An 11744-nucleotide genomic window follows, 5' to 3' on the forward strand; every position below is an offset into this window, starting at 1 on the left:
ACGGGTTTTTGCAAGGTTTTGCAAAAATAGCTGCAGTTTATTTGTTGAATCAGGTCTAAGTCTCATCTACTGGCAAATGGAAGTAAAATGTCTGAAAAAGATTTTAACTCAAATTCCCGTTTCTATGATGTTTCTAACCGACCAAAAAATGGCTCCAAAGTTAAGGTGCCCGTCTCACCCCACTTTCCCCTAGGTATTCTTTTCATGGTGAGACCGGAGTTTACCGCTTCATATGCAACACAACTTTCCGATTAAATGTTATAACTTTTATACATATCGGACTTAACCCTCGCCCGTATTGGTGTTTTACCACTGATAATCAAAGGTCAATGACCTTGACCTGACCTTCACGTGACCCTGACATCCACCATAGGTAACGCATGGAACCACCAGTATATCACATGTTTGAACATTTGCAAGCTGCAACCACATAAACAGGAACGCGCGGACATAGGCGGCGGAACGGGAGGGCACCGGGGCACCGTGCCCCCCTTTGATTTTGGCATTTTAACATTAGCCCTATGGGCGTTGCATGGAAAGAATGGAACCAAAAGTCGGCAGTGCCCCCCCCCCCCCTTAATTGAAGGTGTCCCGCCGCTACTGCGCGCGGATAATGGGAGCCAACATACGCCGAATCGCGATTCTGGCCGAACACGTTCTCGAGAAAAAGGCCACAGATCAAAGGTCATTCGGGTCAGGGCATAGACCTCTGTGTACCTCGGTATACAGAGTCCAGAGGTCTATGGTCAGGGCCATGACATTTTCAGGGCAGATGTAAAAATTGTCAACTCGAGAGTACTAAGAGCATGCTGTCGCGATCGGCCGCTTTTAGCGCGAGTTATTCGCGAAAAAACGAGAGGGGCCATTCGATCCCTATAAGTGCGAGGGTTAATTCAATGCGGGCTGTATTGACGATAACGTCGGCTTCATAAGGTCGGCATTTCCTTCACGAATTCACCCAGCAGTCCGTTCCGTTCAATTTTCTATTGCAGATCAGTTCACAATCGGTCACTTTCATTATAGACCTGCATCAGTCCCATCATCTATCATAAAAAGGTCGGTAATACGGAATCCTTATTTCCTACCCAGTCGCACCAAATAGCAGCATGTGCCAAAATCTGCTAGAGAAACTTAGTGGAGCCCCGGCGGATGACCTTGACTTGTCAATCGAGCTATATGGCAGCGGCGTAGCGCCGGGAGACCGCTGTTGGTTGACAACGCTCGCGGCGCGGAGCATCACGCCCGATCAATGCCCCCCCCCCCGTAACCCTTCCCCTTCCCCACCCGGTGGACCCGCGGTGGCCCCGCAACCGCTCGTTGATGTTGCGAATTTGTCCGCAACAAACGCCGATCTTACAGCTGAAAAGTAGATATATTCTGACGCCAGCATTTATCCTCGCGAGTCGCTGAGCAGTTTTTTTTGCAATTGCCTCTCCCTAGTTTTTATTGTGCCTGCAGAAACCGATTTCATTTAACTGCGTTGATCGCCTTATAACAGTTAAATAACACGATTATTAAGAAATCTGTGACCAAAACGAAGCAGAAATGCATTCGGCCATAAAATGGGTTTAAAATTATGCAAATGTATATAGTCGGTTGATACTAGCAAGTAGCACAGGGGTAGCTATTTGGTGTAACCGTCTTTTCCCATGGAAAATTGGCCCATGATGCGCTGTTGGCCAGTGGCCGGCGGCTGTCCTCAGGGTCTGTGCACGCCAAATCCGAGCTGCACAGCCCGCGGCCGTGCCGGCGCGCCATATAACGGAAACACGGCACAACGCTCACAAAAAGCGGGCAAGGTCAGCCAAGGTCGCTGACGCCGGCCGGCCGGTTGTTCAACCTGCGCCGGTCGGCGCGCCCCGGCCGGTCGCAGCTCGGCGCATGGCACGGGTAAAACGGGAGCCAGCCCGAACGGGTGAACAACCTCGCCAGCCGCCCGAATCCCGTCCACCCCCCGCCTCCAAAATCGGCCCAGCGTCGGCCCGAGGGGGACTGGCGCAGCGGACACAGGCCAATATTTGGCGTTCGGCTGATGACGACCAGCGCGCGGCACTCAATTCGACCGGGTCGACCGGCAATGGCCAGAGCGGGCTTCCAGCGCTGGTTCAAGGGCCGCCAGCTTTGCCCTTGGTCTGACATTGGCGACCGGTTTGCGATCTGAGAAATCACCGCAACACGCGGATATGGCCGAACGCTGGCGGCGAACCGTTTCGGTACGCCCGCCTGCACTCTGAATAACCGGACCACTATTTGCTGTGTGTTTATTTTACGCTTAGCGACCGCGGAAACGAGTTGAAAGCAAACAAATCGAACAGGATAGTGCTGGCTACAGACAGAAGCGCTAGCAAATCAGCTCAAAGGTTTATGGGCTATTAACTGAATCAGGAAGGCTTGCAGCTATACTAACGGGCGGGCAAGGCTCGGTTTTAGTGGAGGGTAGGTACCAAATCTACGGATCAAAGGCGCAGAGGAAGATAAAAAACACACGTTTCTTTCCCGCTCATGACTGGCGTTATATTTCATACTGGTTAACAGAGGGGAGCTCTGCAATCTATTTCTATGCATGACCCTCTCCTTTTTTAATATGTACCAACTCTGAAATCGGTGTTTCGATTTTACCAAGCTAGGTATTCTGGTACAAGAGGCCTCGGATGTACCCAATTCTAACTCGGGACCACGATGCTGCTGAGTCTGTTTGCTTTGTGTTTGAAGTCCTTCTTCTGAATTGGACTTCTTTTTCAGATACTTCTGAAAATTGCATCTGAATTAGGTATTGATAATCTTAAGTCGGTGACATCACTAAAATAAACAAAAGCAATAAGTTGTTATTTTTCGAGATATCAGGCTGGAGGGCTGATGCACCGTATGCAGTGGCAGCGGCGGCTCTCTCAGAGTTAGACACCGTATCTACAGGAGCGGCAAAGCGTGAACGCCAAACGCCGCTATTGAACGGGCTGGATTGTGTTGAAAGCTATGTGAAACACGCAAAGTATGATTGGGCAATAAATTGTGTCAGCCGGCCGTAAGTTTCCGGACGAATGATGAGGGCGAGGGAGAGGAAGGGGCGACGAACGATTTCCCTCACTTCTTCGTCCGCTGAAACGGTTTCCAGTTACCGCGAAAGAAAACTGTGGATCTTGCAGAGTGCAGATACACCTGGTAAGATGCATCTCGTGACGTCTATCATAGAGGAGATGTGATAGAAATCTGTAGGTATGCTATAAATCATTCAATGAATTTCATTGACCTTACTTCAAACTACCTATAACTTGGTGAAAACATTTCAGTCATGTAGGTACCTACCTCAATGTTTACTGTTAACCACGCCGTGCTGGTGGTCTGATTTTTCATGCAGTGTTGGGGGGGGGGCGTTTTTACGCCCCCCCCGTCTAACTCGGCTCATGGGTCGCGTAGCGACAGCGGCAAGCGGCATTCGAAAGAGGGTAAAAAAATAATGAAGAAAATACTCCAGTCATTTTTTAGTTTGGGCCAAGGTCAGGTCGCCAGAGGTCATCTGAAAGGTCAAATTTTGTCTATTTTAACCCTCGCCCCGTTGGGGGGGGGGGCAATTTGGCCCCCCTGTGGTTTTTCTTAAATAGCAGGAAAACGGCGGGCGGCGCCGCCAAATTTTCAGTACCTTCCCGGGCATCAATTTGACACCTTCACACCAAATTTCAAGAGGTCACCTTAGGTCAGGAGTTATTGAGGTCAAACTGAGGTCATGTTCGAGCAAAAATGAGCAAAAACATGCAATTTTGAAACGCTCACCAAATCTACAGTTACCAAGCAATTTCAAAGTTCTTTAAAAGGTCTAGTAGACAAAAAGCGGCGCTACAAAACTGCTATATCGGATTTTCAAAATTTTGGGTTTTTGACCCCCAAAAATTCAAAAAATTGATTTTTTTAGAAAAAACTAAAAAAATCCAATTTTTCAGAATTTCGAAAAAAAAAACGGAATATAGGGGAAGCCGGGGGAAGCCCGGCATAGTAAGCTCTTTTTCATTTTTATTACATATCATACGTGCTGTAATAAAATGTTGATATGCTGTTAGCTAGATAAGTTAATTGGCCGTGTTTTCCCAAAAATCGGTTTCGTGGAAATAGTATAAGGTTGAGAAAATCGAGTTTTAAAAAAGTGTTGATTTTTCTGGGGTAAGCCCGGCATAGGGGTAACGCCGGCCACCTCCCCAGCGCTTTACAACGAGTTGATGAAACCATTATGTGTCTTCCAAATATTGACGGAAAGTGAAATATTAAGGTACTGATTAGCTCTGGACATCTTGGAGTTTATATCACTACTGGTATTTTAGCTAGCGTCTACCAAATATACAGTACAGGGTCGATGAAAATCGTGATGCAAAATTGACAAAAAATGTGTGTTTCAAAATTCCTTAAAATTTAATTTTTTATTTACCTAAAATGCATCATATTGCATATCATTCGACTCGGCTGATGAAGAAGAACACAACGACACCATTTTTGAAGCTCTAGCTTCATTGTCTGTCGCGTTATCTGCAAAAACGTAGTTTGACCCTAGTTGACCTCAAGTGACATGACTGTTCCTGTAGCATACAAACATAAACTTAGTCACTTATTGATATAAACTGATGGAGGGTAACTAAAAACCGTTCAAATGGAGCGGATATCTCCCATATTTTACATTAAAAGCCAGGCAAGCAATCGCCCTTCATCCATACCTGATATTTATAGGCACTGGAATAGAGCGACAGGCCGAAGGGCTTTGTCTATGATAACATGTTTATTTTCGAAATTTATCTTCGATCAAGGTGTAAACGAAACCTACTCAGTACCTATTATCTCATGGAATACAGTGGTTTAGTGGCATTGCTCTCGGTTGGGGGTAAGCTTGGCCACTCGCCCGGAGCTACCCCAATGTGCTAATTTTTATTTTAGAACAGCGATGTTCGAAAAAATGTCATACTTAAGCCAGACTGCCTCGTCACCCCTCACTACAAACACTTCAACGGTCCTTACATTCGTATAAATATTAGGACTGTATGGTATAACATTAACAGTGCAACATATCTCACTTTTTAGCTAAAAACCCTTAAAATATCATTTTTGCTCTATAACTGTAACAATATACAATTTTTGTTAGCCTTAACTTTTTTTGCTGGCGTTACCTTAGCTGCCACGCTGATAGGACAAACAGTTGAGCATTTTTTGTGAATAATTTAGCCGGAAACGGGGTGGCCGGGCTTCCCCCGCGCCCGGGCTTCCCCCGGCTTCCCCTAGCTGATAGTCCCTGCGCTCTTCTATATACATACCAAATTTCAGATCGATATCTCGATTTTTGGCCAAGTTATAGCGAAAAAACTGTTCAAAAATGATGACGTCAAATTTTTTAACTCATTTTTAGCGATTCTAGACCACGTAGGGCAAAACAAAGACCACCATTGAACTCCCCGTGACGAGCTGCATCGAATCGATACCCATTTTACGCAAAAATAGCAACTTTGAAATTTGACCTAATTTGACCTGACCTTGACCTGACCTTGACCTGAACTTGACCAAAACGTGACCTAAGCTGGGCCCAAAGGCTGCCTGACCCACATAATCGCATTTGTCATGTAAAATGGACCATAAAACATGTATTACACGACACTTTCATATTGTGACCCCCCAGTGACCTGACCTTTGTGACCTGACCTGGTATCAGTGACCTAAACTAGCAAAATATGTGCTTGAAGAACATTTCCCCATCGATGATTTTCAATGAAATGCATTTTACTCGATTTTACAACGCATTTCTTGAAATGCCTGTAAACGGTGAAAATTCGACCTTTGGCCTGACCTGTGACGTCATCCTTTTGACCTAGGTAAATAAAATTGTGTCACAAGATAGTTCCCTGATAGGGCTATCCAACACCGTTTGCCGCTTGTCGCTAGGTTGCGTGGTTCTCGAGATCTTAGGGGGGGGCCAAATTGCCCCCCCCCCCCCCCAACAGGGCGCGTTGCTCGGCAGAGCCCAACGGGGCGCGGGTGAACAATTGACAAGTCGGCACATATCGTGGGAGGCAGTAAAGCTGCATCACCACGGAAAAGCACAATCGATAACTCTTTAAACGCTCTTTCTCGAGTAAGTTCTCAGATTTGACCTCAGATAAACGGTTTAGCCTCCAGAGGGCAAACACTCTTAGCCCGCGCCCGGTTGTGGGGCCGAAACGGCCGCCCTCTCCTTTTTCAGTCGATATCTCCTGAAGTATTACCGATACCGTCACAGAACTTTCAGGAGCTCTCCGGGCATCAATTTTACATCTTGAGGCCAAAAATTTTGTCCGTAGCCTATGAAAGGTTGGCCACAAATGACGTCATAGTGATGACATGTCCTGCCATTACTGACCTTAAAAAGGTTGGCGGGTTTGGACTTTGACCCTCAAAATTAAGTGATTTTCGGACATATCACCGTAAAAATAGTACAAATTTTCAAAATTTTAAAAGCGAGATCACATGTTATAGATCTAAAGATCGCCTAGCGACATGGCAAATTTAAGCTAGATAGCTTCATTTTTTTTTGGTGAAGTTACGAAGAAAAAAAAATCACTCAAAATTGATGACATTAAATTTTCAAACTCAATTTGAAGCCGTTCTATAGACTACGTAAGCGTAATAGGTATAAAGGCCACCATTGGGTTTCCCATGACAAGCTGCATTAAATACAGGTAAGTATCCTTTTTATGCACAACATCAACTTGGAAATCTGACATTTTTTACCTGGCCTTGACCTGACCTCCACATAATGTAACATTAACTTGTCCTTAATCGTCGCCTAGCCCAAACCATTAAATCTGAAATGTGGAATATTGGCCATAAAACATGTATCACACTACCCAAGTATAGCTGAGGTCATATTGTGAGTTGTGACCCTTCGTAACCTGACCTGGGACAACCTGGTATCAGTGACCTTATTTAGAATCATAGGTATTAGGCAATCAATGTCCTATCGATGGTTTTCGACGATATGTCTTTTACTCGATGTTACGACGCATTCCTTAAGAAGGCCTCTAAACAGTGAAAATGCAGCCTTTGACCTGACCTGTGACGTCATCGTTGCACCTAAGTCAATAAAGTTTACTCACACGGTAGATCCCCGGTGGGGCTATCCAAAACGTTTGAATTTTGAATATCGGTCGGTAACTTTCCTAGATCTTAGGGGTGGGGGCCGGACCCCCCCCCCCCCCAACGGATGGCAGGGTCCCCCAATCGCCCAACGGGGCGGGGTTAAAATAGCGATTTTTACAAAAAACATTTTTGTCTGCAATAACTCTTGACTTACGAAAGCCACGGCATTGCTTTGGCCAGCATCGTGTTCCTCTCGCGTCGAGACGCGGTGAGTGAACTTTAATTTAGGTAACCTTAAAAGGTTATGCTGCAAATTTGACCTCAGGTTAAGGTCATGACCTGACCGGAAAAAGGTCATGTTGCATATCAGTCGATCTGTATCGTCGAGGTGAACTCATCTTACAGGGTGTCCCAGAATTACCCGAACATTGTTAATTAGGGTATAAAATAGGGCAAACATGATTGCGCTTTTTTCTTTTTATCGTCCTATATAGTCAACTAGGGTGGCTGTGAAATAGCACATGCAATAGATACGCTTGTTACAAGATCAGCCGACAATGATAGAAAATGCCAGCATTGCTGGTCTCAGTTGTTTTACGGGTCTCCCGAAACTGGGTGTAGGCCTGTTTTCTTTGACCTCTTGCCGGAGGATAATACGATCGTATAAGATAAACTTAACATCAAAGTGTTCCCAGGCCATAAGGCATTATCCCCCAAAACAAAAATGTCTGCCTACACCATTTTTGCCGCGTTTTTTACATCTGAAGTGGAGAAGCTCCATGTCTGAACATGGCGCGACCTTTGGCTTACAACAGATTTCATTTCCAAAACAAACCCGTTCATGGCCATTTGGTTCACGGCATCCAGTTTTTGTACTGGTAGAATATTACCGCAGTAGCACTCTGTGCTAACGGTTGTCTTTAGGCCATCATATCAAGCCGAATGAGTGCACGGTGGCTCAAAATGTCTCACAATTTGATTTTGGACGGGTGCCTGGCCGTCTCTGCTGTTGGGGCGTTGTAGCCATCTGACGTTCACACACGCCTTTTTCGGGCGGTTCAAATGACAGAATACCTTCGTTAGACCACAAAGTGTGCTTCAATATACTTTTGTGTTGTATATGTTATGTTTTTGGGATGAATTGTAGTGATTTTCGCTGCTTTTCCCGTAGTTTTCGCATATTTTTTAGGCGAAGGACCCCAAATTCCAAAATTTTGTCGAAGATAGTGGTGCAAAGTAGACTGATGTTTTTTTTAGATAATCCTGATGTATCGTTTAGCTAGTTTTTAGCTTATAGATCGGCGACGTTTGTTGTCCATTTTTGACAACCACCCGTTTGACACTGGTGCATGACCCTTTTTGACCGAGCCCAAGCTTGTCAATCAGGTTTAACTCTTGCTCTCTCTGGCTTCGTTAGCTGATATAATTGCGCTTTGCTCAATCCTAGCTGCTTGCAGATGAGCTGCTGAAGCTATCCAGCAGAAACCATGCCGAAAGTCCGTTTACAAAGATGAGAACGGGAGTTGATTTGCCATGGTTGCCTATTAGTGGCTTAAGCTGGAAACGGAAAAGGACTACTGTTACTTGACTCTGGATAATAATTGACTCGAGTCGTTACCGGTCACCAAAAGCACACAGTACAGTCCCCAAGCTCGATAGCTAAGGGATATCTTATAAAAGTATGATGCTTGTATATCATCAGAATCGAGCGCAATCGTACTTTTAGCCAGAAAATAAATGTTCGGGTAATTCTGGGACACCCTGTAGGTGCTTTCATTGCTCTAGACTGTATCAAAAGTAAAAGTTATTGTAAAAAAACTGCTGGAGATCTTTCATGATCGGTGATGACCTAAGGGGCATAAAGAGGGGTCATGGGTGGCAATTTTCCGACTCAGTGTGCCATCTTCACCTGTTATCCGGTGTTTGTGGGTGTTAAATTTCACTTTCGTTTAAAAGAGGCGCACTTCAATTTTCTCCAATTGAATTATAATGGAGAGGTCGCAAAATTCACCTGACCTTAGGTCAGCGATATCAGAATTATCAGATACACATGTTATACATACCTACTCTTCGCGAGAACCTGAGGGGGGGGGGGGGGCGTGAAAACGAACCATCCCCCGCCAAGCACATCACAGATTAAAACTATTTTAAATCGTTTTTCTCCCGGCCACTATTTTTTTGGAAACAATTCGTGTTAGAAAAGCCTCGGGTAATTTCTGTCACAAGCTGACACGGCATCCATATCAACGCGCTTATTAGGGGAAAGTGGGGTAAGACGGGCACCTTAACTTTGGAGCCATTTTTCGGCCGGTTAGAAACATCATAGAAACGGGAAACTGAGTGAAAACCTTTTTTAGACACTTTACTTCCATTTGCCAGAAGATGAGACTCAGACCTGGTTCAACAAATAAACTGCAGCTATTTTTGCAAAACCTTGCAAAAACCCGTCTTACCCCACCCCAAGGGGTAAGACGGTCACATGGGTAGGGCAAGACGGCCAGCTCTTCTTTCACCGACCAGCACAGCTCGCAACAAAAAATGCCCGACATTAGCCGCATTGATACAGTCGCTCGTTGGTCTCAAGTGCTTCGGAAATGGCAGCATACGAGATTTGTGCAGAAGGCGTATGCTCGTATATAGGGCATAGGCCCTAGTTCAGAGGCCATGTAGAACCGTTTTTCACATTCATTATTCGAGAATAAACTGTGCCGAAGGAATATTGCTAACATGTCTGTGAGTATCGGAATCGAACATATTCTTAACCCACGCCGGCACAGGGGGGGGGGGGGGTTGATGCAACCTCCCCCTACGGTTTTTCGCGAATAACTCGCGTAAATAGCGGCCGATCGCGACGAAACTTTCAGTACACTCGCATTGATCAATTTTACACCTACCTTGATAATTTCATGACCCTGACCAAAATGACCTTTGCCCTGTGACCTCTTTTCCGAGACCATGTTTGGCCGGAATCGCGATTCGGCGTATGTCGGCTCGCATTAGCCGAGCGTTTGCAAGCTTTTTGTGGTTTCAAACGTTCAGACATGTGATTTGATGTTGCTCCCATGCATTAGGGTCGGTGTCAAGGTCACCTGAAGGTCAGGTCAGGTCATTGACCTTTGGTGACCTCGGTTCACTTTTTCGAGCTTGCACACAAAAGCTTGCACAATACATTATGGATGTTTTCAATGAAATGAGTGTTTTAAAAAATCAAAATAAAAGATTATCGACTGAACACAAATTCACCAGACTTCAACGGTGGTGTGTAGTGGGGAAGGCAATTCTGGTCCTAATTTTTCTCGCTCGTAGCGCTATTGGTTTGGTCTGCAGAAGGGGTGCCCGTCTTACCTACCCTGACCGTCTTACCCCACTTTCCCCTACAAACAGGGCCTACGAACGCTGAACAGTGGACCGAAATGTATGTAGGTAACAGACATTTAGACGTCACACATACTTCAAAAGGCCCCGTTAAATCAAGACGGTGCCTCGGAATCAACAACGAATCTGTCGCGGTTCTTTGATATACAGCTATCTACAAGTTACGTTGGAAATTATACCAAACCCTGAACCAATTAGAGGCCACAGTATCGAGTTGGACTTTGACTTCTGACTTCGGTCTTTAATATTACACTTAGATATTTGAATTTGGTGTATCGACAATTATGAACTTAACCATTCCGACTTTTTCGAGTCCTGCTCTCTGCGAGGAAGTTTTCCCGTTTTCCCGTTTCGGCCGGCGCTGTGACAGGACTGCGTGAAGTGTGCTGACGACGTGACGTCATCGACCCTCTGCCCGTCGGGTGACCTCTACCGGCCCACTTTTGGCTGCGTGCCAACACTAACCGTGCCATGGCCGTGCACGGCACGTCCCCACTCCCCATTCGGCTCGGCGCCGGCCGACCCGGCCAGACACGGCCCAAAACCGAGTCTGCGCCGTCCCACTGGGCGCAATCGCTGCCGAAATGCCGGGGAGTGGCATCGGTAATCGCCGCGTGCTGTCCGCGCCAGCCGGGTGATCCCGGGGGTCATCACTGACCCGCCCGGCCCTGCAGGATCACACTCGGAGGCAGCGAGCGACTCGCAGCGCCGGGCCTCGACCCAATTTCCCGGGGACATGGCGCGGTCACGACCCGTGCCTCGAGGTCAGTCTAAGGTGGGGCGGGGGGGGGGGGAGGCGCATCCTCCGCTGCAGTGGAGAGCACGGAGGTCGGCTCAGTTCCGCCGCCCCCGCTCACCGCCCGCGGCTATTTCGGTCTCCGCGACAGGCCTGGGCTGTATCCGACGGAAACAGTCTCCGTCTCAAATGAGCCGAAATCCGACAGCCTACACTGTTGAAGATGGTCTGGGTCGATCATCCGTTCCCATAATTTGTTGCTGATGTTTCGGTTCAGACGCGTCCTGCTCCAGCTTAGGATATAGGTCATCGGTCATAAATGAAGACATACGACATACGAGTATGGTGAAGGACAAGGATGTCAGACTTGACACAACCAGACGGCAACGGATAAGGTGACTTATATTGTCAATAACCGTTGAATAAGGCATGACAGGACAGGTGCGGGTTGAAGAAGCCTATCAATTATCATTATGTCATCCACGACAAAGTATAACAAAATAGTCGGTACAATAGCATATGAATGTTAAACATATAAACTTAATATGAG

Source organism: Amphibalanus amphitrite, unplaced genomic scaffold (assembly GCF_019059575.1).
Source record: "Amphibalanus amphitrite isolate SeventyFive unplaced genomic scaffold, NRLGWU_Aamphi_draft 000021F_arrow, whole genome shotgun sequence".
Classification (NCBI taxonomy): Eukaryota; Metazoa; Arthropoda; class Thecostraca; order Balanomorpha; family Balanidae; genus Amphibalanus; species Amphibalanus amphitrite.